General features: G+C 36.5%; 1 pseudogene; it reads left to right on the top strand.

The window, feature by feature from the left end:
* Nucleotides 1-4,251: 4,251 nt before the first annotated feature.
* On the top strand, nt 4,252-4,795 carry LOC103275527 (annotated as a pseudogene).
* Nucleotides 4,796-8,900: the final 4,105 nt, after the last annotated feature.

Below are 8,900 nucleotides of genomic sequence, written 5' to 3'. Positions count from 1 at the left end.
TCACTATAAAACAAGTTAATACATCTATAAAAGTGTACTCTTACCTTCTCTAATAGCTGGCGTATGACCAATCTATTTTTATTGAAATTATTTAATTTTGGAGGCCTGAGTTAATACCTTCTTGCCTCAGGAGGATAATATGATGTTTCTGCTTAGAAACCAGAAATGATAAATTTAGCCATTAGACTCAGCCTTTACATAACCACGCATTACCTTTTAGTCGCAGTATTGCTTATCAGAGCCTTAAGCTATTTGTCTGTAAAACAAACATATCCCACATTTACAGACTCTTTTGTCCATGCTATTTTCTTTATTTTTGTACTTGAACTCATGCAGCAAAGAATATAACTTATTCAATAGACATACTTTTTTATTATCATGACTTAGGAATTACAACTGCACCTAGTGTGAAGAGACTAGAGAAACTGCCAAACATCCTACGGTGTGCTGGAAAGCCACTCACTCCGACAGAAAATTATGTGCCTTAAAATGTCAATAGTCTTCATTACACTAAAGTAAGCATACAAAACTGTAAAATCAAAAGTACTTTTTGCCATCAATAAAATACACAATTAATAAATACTATATGGGAGATAATTTAATAAGTGCTTTATAACTACTTGTTTTTGCCACTACAATGTAAATAAAAGTCTGGACAACATTTTGTTTGTTTGTTTTCCCCTGTCCAGATACACTCCAACTTCTTTTTCCAGAATTAATTTAGAGTGATCATAAACATTTCTATGTGATTGACTTTATGCCTTGTCTGGGGTCTTAAAAAAAAGTTGAAAACTCTTTTGTGAATTATCTCTGATAAAGCTAAGTATCCCCTGATGTTATCTGCATAGTTCTACTGAAATGATCACCGAACAAAATTCCCACAATGGGGTCTCATGTCTTGACTATTTCATATTTTTTTCTCCAAATCAGCATGCTCAAAGATGTTTTGTCTCTTCAATCAAATCCATAGGCATCACTTTTTCCTGCTATTTAGCTTTCAGTTGCTTCCTTAGTGTTGCTATTTCTTTCAGTCATTGTACAGTCTTGTAAAATACTTTGAGAGATGTGTTTGAATGATAAAGTACTGTACATGTAAAAGTGATTGTTGATTTTGTTGTCTACTTCCTGCCGGGGCTCTGACATGATAGAATGCCTGCCTTGCAGCTGCCAGTTATCCCTGCCAATCATTAGCCATAGTACATCTCTGTCGTTTTTCAATACTATCAAATTATAACAGCTTCAAAAGTGAGTTTTTTAGAATCCCTTTCAATTTATAGTTTTAATTGTCATTCATATTTCTTACAGATACAAAAAGAATACAGGTCTATAGACCCATTAATAACATGAGGCGGTTTGTTTAGAAATTAAAGTCATATTTCTGATCTTAATATTTAAATTTTTTAATGCATTTACTTTTAGGTCTACAAATAAAAGGTGGAATATCAATTTGGGGAAAATATAGAAAAATGCTTTAAATTATATATATATTTTTAAATATTACATGCAAATCATTGTATTGGTTTCTGAGACATATTTAAAAATAAATAAACTATCTATTGGTACACTGAATTGGCTGTGATCTAGAAATTAGGAAGTTACTTTCCTCAATAGTCTTTTGATTGGATATAAAATGCAGCTACAGAAAATCTTCACACTGTTGCATCATCACATGCTAGCATAAAATTGGCAAAATCAGCAGTAGCAAGGGGCAGACCAGTGAAGAAAAAGAAGGGGTTACACGAATGAGGTTGAAAAGTCTTGCTTAATGAAACCACATTGAAACTCACACTAAGGAATTTGAACTTTTTTCTTTAAAGTTTAATGGTATCATTTAAGAATTTGAAAAATGAATTCAAATAATAGTTGTTTAAACGGGTCTGTGGCCATTTTTTCTCATCTAGAAATGACATAGAACATTTTTCTCATCTTGAAATGGCATAGAATAACCACAATTAAAGCTACTTAATATGAGTATTTGAAATTCGTCATAGAATGATTTCAGTATGAAAATTAGTCTTCCAGGAAAGAGAAGTTATTATTTCAGCGTGGAACATAGCTCTGTTTTTTAAAACTGTTGAGTCATTGGAAGAAGTATTAATCTACCTATACCATCATTCAATGCATATTTCTTCAGGCGCTTTGATAAAATAAAATTTGGATTTGAATTAGTGATAAAGGTACAGAAAATTAAGTAAGAAAAAATTGTTAGAAAAGTAAGAGACAATCACGATTAAATATAGGATAGATTCTTCAGTCAAGATGGCCAACTAGAAGCAGCTGTGTGTGCCTATCTCATGAGTCACCAAAAATAAAAGGAGTATCTCAGAACTCAGAGCAGGATGAGACCAAAAGCACACCCCATGACCTAACCAAGATATGGCAGGACTCACAGTAGGCAAAGAGAAGAAAAATAGGCCAACCTTCAGGCACAGACTACAAACAACTTCCATACACAGGAAAAGGATGAGTGAAGGAAATCAGGAGTTCTGTGCTCCTGCCACAGACTTAGAAGACTCCCTGAGCCTCACAGGACTCTAGTCCCACACGGGAAACTGCCGACACTCCACAGTTCTGTGCTGCTGGAACCCACATGGAGCTTTGCCAGAATGGAGACACAAGGGACCATCTCCCAAGAACTTAGCCCTTGCAGTCTGCATCCTACCACAAGCTGCCAGGTCAGGGAGGGAAGGGGAAGTCCTGAAAGAAGTAGAATCAAGCAAAGTGTCCTTAAAATAATCAGTGGATAATGAAAATGTTATATATATATATATTTTTCATTATCAACTGATCATTATATATATATAATGAAACATTTTCATTATCCACTGATATATATATATATATACATATATATATATATATAATGAAATGCTATTCAATCATAAATAAGAGTGAAGTAATGTATTTTGCATCAACTTAAATGGAATTGGAGACCAATATTCTAAGTGAAGTAATGCAGGGATGGAAAACAAAAAGTAAATTCTCACTTATAAGTGGGAGCTAAACTAAGGATCTGCAAGGCATAGAGAATGGTATGTTGGACCTCAGAAACTCAGAAGGTAGAAGGCAGGAAGGGGAGGGCGGAATGAAAAATCACCTATTGGGTACAATGTGCACTAGTGGAAGTGATGGGTACACTTAAAGCCCAGACTTCTTCACCACTATACAATGCATCCATGTAACTAAAAACCACTTGTAACCTTAAATCTATTGAAATAAAAATTAATGACAGACAAAAAGTTTTGCAATAAAGACATTATTCGAATTTATAGAAAAAAATTAAAGAAATTTAGTCCTAGCCACAATATTACAGGTAATATTTAAGTAGCTACAATAATGTATGACATTCGATGTCATAAAACAGGAGCAAATACATATATTTGGAAGATGGCATTCATTTATTTATTCATTCTACAAATATTTAATGAAAACAGGCACTGTTTTAGGTATTAGAGTTATAGCAGAAAACAAAGCAGGAAAAACTCCCACCCTCACCGAGCTTCTATTCTGGTGAGTGAGAGGAACAACAAAGAAATAGAGCAAACATAACATACAATTTTTTAAAAAATGAACAAACGTGTTGCAAATAAATGGATGATGATCAACGTTCAAAAAAAAAAAAAAAAAAAAAAAGTGAAGGTAGAAAGGGAGCTGTCCCTCCTAAGGCAGGGGTTTTCAGTTTAGTCATCTAACCAGAGAAAGATTTACTGAGAAGTTAGTTTTGAACAAGTTCTGAAGGAGGAAGGGGAACAAACGACGTCTATAGGAAGGGTGTTCCAGGCAGAGAATATAACAACTGTAAATTCCCTGAGATGGGAGCATGTCTGGCCAGTTGGGAACAGGAAGATAGTCTCTTTGGATGACGATGAACAGTCAAAGACAAGCATCCTAACGGGTGAGATCCAAATGGTAAAAGTGGGTCTGGTAGAAGAGGATTTAAGATTTTAGACAGGCTTTTTTTTTTTCTTCAGCTTCCCCCCCACCACCATCGAAATTGTAGTTTTCATGCCTCTGCAAGCGACAAGGAGTAGCTGAAGAAGAGTCGTGCGAGGGCTGGGATGGAGACGACTGTTCCCCTAACCGGAAGCCATCTCCGACGGGGATTTGGGCGCCGGGAAGACGTCTGGGGGTACTGGGTGTAGGAACCGCGGGTTGGCTGCCGGCGGCAGGGCCCGCTTTGGGGACGGACCGGAAGTTTCTGAGCGCGCTGGCAGAATGCTCTCTTGACCACCTGGCCGCCGCCCGCAGAACATGTTCCTGCTGAACCCGACTTCTCAGCTCTTCAGGGCTGTGCCCTGGGCAGGGGCGCTGGGCAGCAGCGCCTGCAGGCCCCAGTACTGCACGCAGCCGATAGGCCCAAGGAGGGCTGCCTCCCTCCTAGCAGCTGGAGCTTGAAATGCTGGTCCCCGGGAAGATGTCCATCAGCCCCCTGGAGAGCTGGCTTACCGCCCGCTGCCTCTCGCCCAGACTGGATGCTGGGGACCCAAAGATTGTGGCTCCAGTCCAGTTCTACAAGTGTCCGCCTAGCCAAATGGAGGAAGGCACCAAGCAGGGGGATGCACCTCCGATGCAGTGCAAAAATGTCCTGTAGATCCACCGGTGGAAGATGAACCACCACAAGTACCGGAAGCTGGTCAAGAGGACACGATTCCTGTGGCGGAAGGTCCAGGAAGGACGACTGAAACGGAAGCAGATGAAGTTCGAGGCCGACCTGAGGCACATCTGGCTGCAGGCGGGCCTGAAGGACGCCCCTGAAGGCTGGCAGACTCCCAAGATCTACCTGAAGGGCAAATGAGTCTGGTGTGCCCCTCTCCGTCCCCACTGCCACTAGTGGCCTGTTGTAATAAATGACTCAACTGGTCAGAAAAAAAAATATTTTAGACAGTATTTTTACAATGTTTGGCATTGCATTGTTGAGATACAAAGCTACCGGAGACTTTTGAGAAGATGAATGAAATGATCAGGACTGTATATAACCAGGACTGTTCTTTTCTCTTGTAAAGGATATACTGAAGACAGGCAAATGTAGTAGTAGAAGAAGGAAAAAGGAGGCTACTCCAATACTCTGGACAAAAGAGAATCATGGCTTAAATGAGAAAGATGGTGAAAAGAGATCATATTACATTTATATTTTTAAGATTGGGTTAAAAGAAATTGCTAATGATTTTATGAATATTTGAAGGAAAGAAGGTAAGACTAATAACACTGTTAAATGAAATGAATAATAATGTCAGTGAAAAAAGTAGTGTCAAAGCATTTAGTTTTCATGACTCCAAGGATCTAATATAGAAAGTTATGATGAATGGAAGTAGAGTTAAGCACGTGTTAACATTATGATTTCTTTTAAATACTATTTATCAGCATTTAAACATTAGTAATTATTTATATCAAATAATCACATGATCATTTAATTCTGAAATTCAAGAAAATGAAACATTAGTATAGAGAAGATAGTTACAAAAGAGGTGAGTACAATTAGAAAATAACGGAGGTAAAATAAATTCTGGAGAATTCTGCTAAGTGTAGAAAACTACAGAGAAATTGCTACTGTACAAAGAAAATAGTCTTTTTTACATTGTCTTAAAAAATAGGAAAATAAACCACTGAGTGTTCTCACTAAATACTTTGAGTAAATAAATGAACGAATAAGGTAATTATGAAAGACTAGCAATATTAGTGCATTTGATTTAAAAACCATGGGATACTTGGCTTCTCTCCTCTTCATCACTGTTATGTTCTGACATCTGGTAAATCATGCTTAGTCATAAAAAATTGGTACTCCATTTATTGTCCTTCACTCCATTCACATTTCTGTCATCATCATAAGCAAGTCCATTATAATCACAGACAATTCATCCAGTATTCTACTCACTTTTCTCCTTGACCTCCTTGATGGCAGCAGCTTTCACTTTCATTCTGCTACATCTACATTGCCAGCATCACATTTTGAATCTTGCCATCACCAGTAGCTGTTCCATTCCAAAAATCCTTAACGCCAATATTACGTTCTAGGACAACAAATTGATATAATAAAAACCTGATCCTAAAATAAAAAGTTTTCCTTTAGTGTGTATGTAACAATAAAAATTACCAAAGCAAACTTGGATTGTTTAATAAATAACTTTATATTCAAATTAATATAATATAGTTATGTGTTTTTAGTTTCTCATAATTACTATAATTTTCATTGTTACTATTATTTATTGCTATTATTGTTATGTAACTAGAGATCTCTGGTTAATTCTATGAACAACTCTCATCCTTAGCATGCTAATTTTTCAGTATTATCCTGTTTATGGTTTTACAGTTCCTTCTGTCCTGCTCTTAGAGTTTCCAGTGTAGAACCAGAACTAAATTAATAAAGGCAGCTTGTTACTCAGGGCACAATTATATTGTGATATTACAATATAGAGTCTGAGCTAGTGAGGGGCCAAGTTCAGTTCTTCATTGTCAAGCTGCATCTGTGTTACAGTAGTTTGGTAGCTACCTTTTCAAGGCAGTGACTTTTCAATCATTTCTTCAGCCTCTTTTCATAACTGAGTTTTTTCACCCAATGTTTTCTTCAAATAGGGAGCCTGAATATGTTTCCCTGTCTGACCTCATCATGCAAAGACTAATCTTGCACCTAGGAGGCTAGGACCCTCACCTTATCACTGTTTTGCATTTCTTTTTTGTTTATAGTTGGCAGAGATCTCTCTTGCATTTTAGCTAACTTAACCTTTTAATTAGTCTTATCTTTTGAGAGAGTACCTACCCTTGCTGTTTGTTTGGAAGTTCAAGAGTACCTTATACTTACATGGATTATATATAAACTACATAGCAATATAATAACTAATCTTAATCCTTAGAGAAATTGTTCTCAGAGATTCTAATGCAAAGGGCACTATATAGTACATGAAAAACAATTTCAAGCTGGGTTCGGTGGCTCAACCTGTAATCCCGCGCCTTTGGGAGGCTGGGGTGAATGGATTGCCTGAGCCCACGGGTTCGAGACCCGCCTGGGCAGCGAGACCTCATCACTACAATAAATCAAAAAAATCAGCCGAGCGTGGTAGCGCATGCCTGTAATTCTGGCTACTCGGAAGGTTGAGTCGGAAGGATCGCCGGAGCCCAGCAGGTCGAGGCTGCGGTGGCCAGGAGCGGCCACTGCACTCCAGTCTGGGTGACAGAGTGAGACTCCAACTCAAAAAAAAAAAGAAAAAGAAAAACAACTTCAACAATAGAACATTAAATGTATCAAGGATTGTCAGATTATATATACATAATCTACCAGTATAACAGTATCACTCACAGCCAACACATTTAACCACAATCCAAAAAGCAGAACAATTATACAAGAGGCCTCTATGATGCTATTCTAATCTGTAGTTTTCAGCCCACCTAAGTGCTTCTTGGAAAGATATTAGAGTAAAACTACCAAGTGAATTAATTACTTAACAAATTAGAATGATTTAATTCCAAAGAGATGAAAGCTAGTTTTAAAAATGTTTTTTAAAGACAAAACATTTTCTTCATATTTAAACGAAACCACATTAATTCAGTAGTTATGTAACTGGGTTTTGTTTCTATGGAGTACCTTCCAAGTCACTTAATTAATGCAAATTTCAGTTAATTACACCTTGATTAATTCATTCTTCTTACTTTGAATAAGTCATGTTTCTCTAGAATTCACTTGCAGGTTTAATCTCACAACGGGGAAACAACATTTTATTTGGAAATTATTACTTTTTATTTGTACCATACTTTGCAGATAATAAATTTGTTTGCATAATAAATATGCATAAATATACTTTTTGAAGTATTCCAGTTTCACATTAGTACCCCTTGGCTTTTTCCAGCACAGAAAAGCTTGATGATTTTCAAAAACAAGCACTTGAGTAAAAATGTAGTTTTTGACACGAGAAAAAATTGCTATGAATCTCAAATATTTTAAGATATATTACTGTCACACAAGATCACCTCTATAAACATCCTTCTCCTTGTTTTCTCTAGAAGTATTTTCTATATAAATTACATATTGTCAAACTTATATCATATTTCATGAACTAAAAGCCTTTGACAGATCTTGCAGCTATAATAAATAACAATCAGAAGATACTGCTGAAAATATCCAACTACAAATTTAACTGTTTAACTAATAGACTCCCACTTACAGACTAATGCTCTGTATTTCCTAGGTTCATTATTTTTGGTGGAGTAGTGTTTTTTTGTGAGTATAATCTGAGATTTATTTATTCTTGGTGTCTGTGATTCTATCCTCCTCAAGATAACTATCAATTTTTTTAGTGTTTAGAATTACATTAGAAGGATTAATTCATTCCCTTTTTAAGAACCTAATTTGGCCAGGCATGATTACTCAGACCTGTAATTCTAGTACTTTCGGCGGCTGAGTCAGAAGGATTGCTTGAGGTCAGGAACTTGAGACCAGTGTGGGCAACAACCTTGTCTCTACAAAAAAATTTTAAAAATTATCCAGTCATGGTGGCACATGCCTGTATTTCCAGTTATTTGGGAGGCTGAGGCAAAAGGATTGCTGGAGCCCAAGAGTTTGAGTCAACAGTGAGCTATGATTGCTCCACTTTACTCCAGTCTAGGTGACAGAGCAAGACACATCTCTAAAAATATAATTAAATAAATAAAATTTTAAAAATACAAATCTGACTTTTTTTGTTTGACATTTAGATGTTCCACAAACTTTAGTTGTAAAATTATAGCATTCTGGAGGTGTCCACAAGCCAATTGCCACTTCATTTTACTAAAGTTAAAACCAGATGACTACCGCTAAACTTAGATAAACAGAGTAACACAAAAATGTTGAGATGGGTATTAAAATAAAAAATGGCATTTTTCTTTTACCCTATGTCATCAACTGTTGCTTCCTTATCTACTACTCACTTGTA

Source organism: Carlito syrichta, unplaced genomic scaffold, assembly GCF_000164805.1.
Source record: "Carlito syrichta isolate Samal-C Ts95f unplaced genomic scaffold, Tarsius_syrichta-2.0.1 Scaffold315502, whole genome shotgun sequence".
NCBI classification, from domain to species: Eukaryota; Metazoa; Chordata; class Mammalia; order Primates; family Tarsiidae; genus Carlito; species Carlito syrichta.
This window is presented reverse-complemented; position numbering and strand designations above follow the sequence as displayed.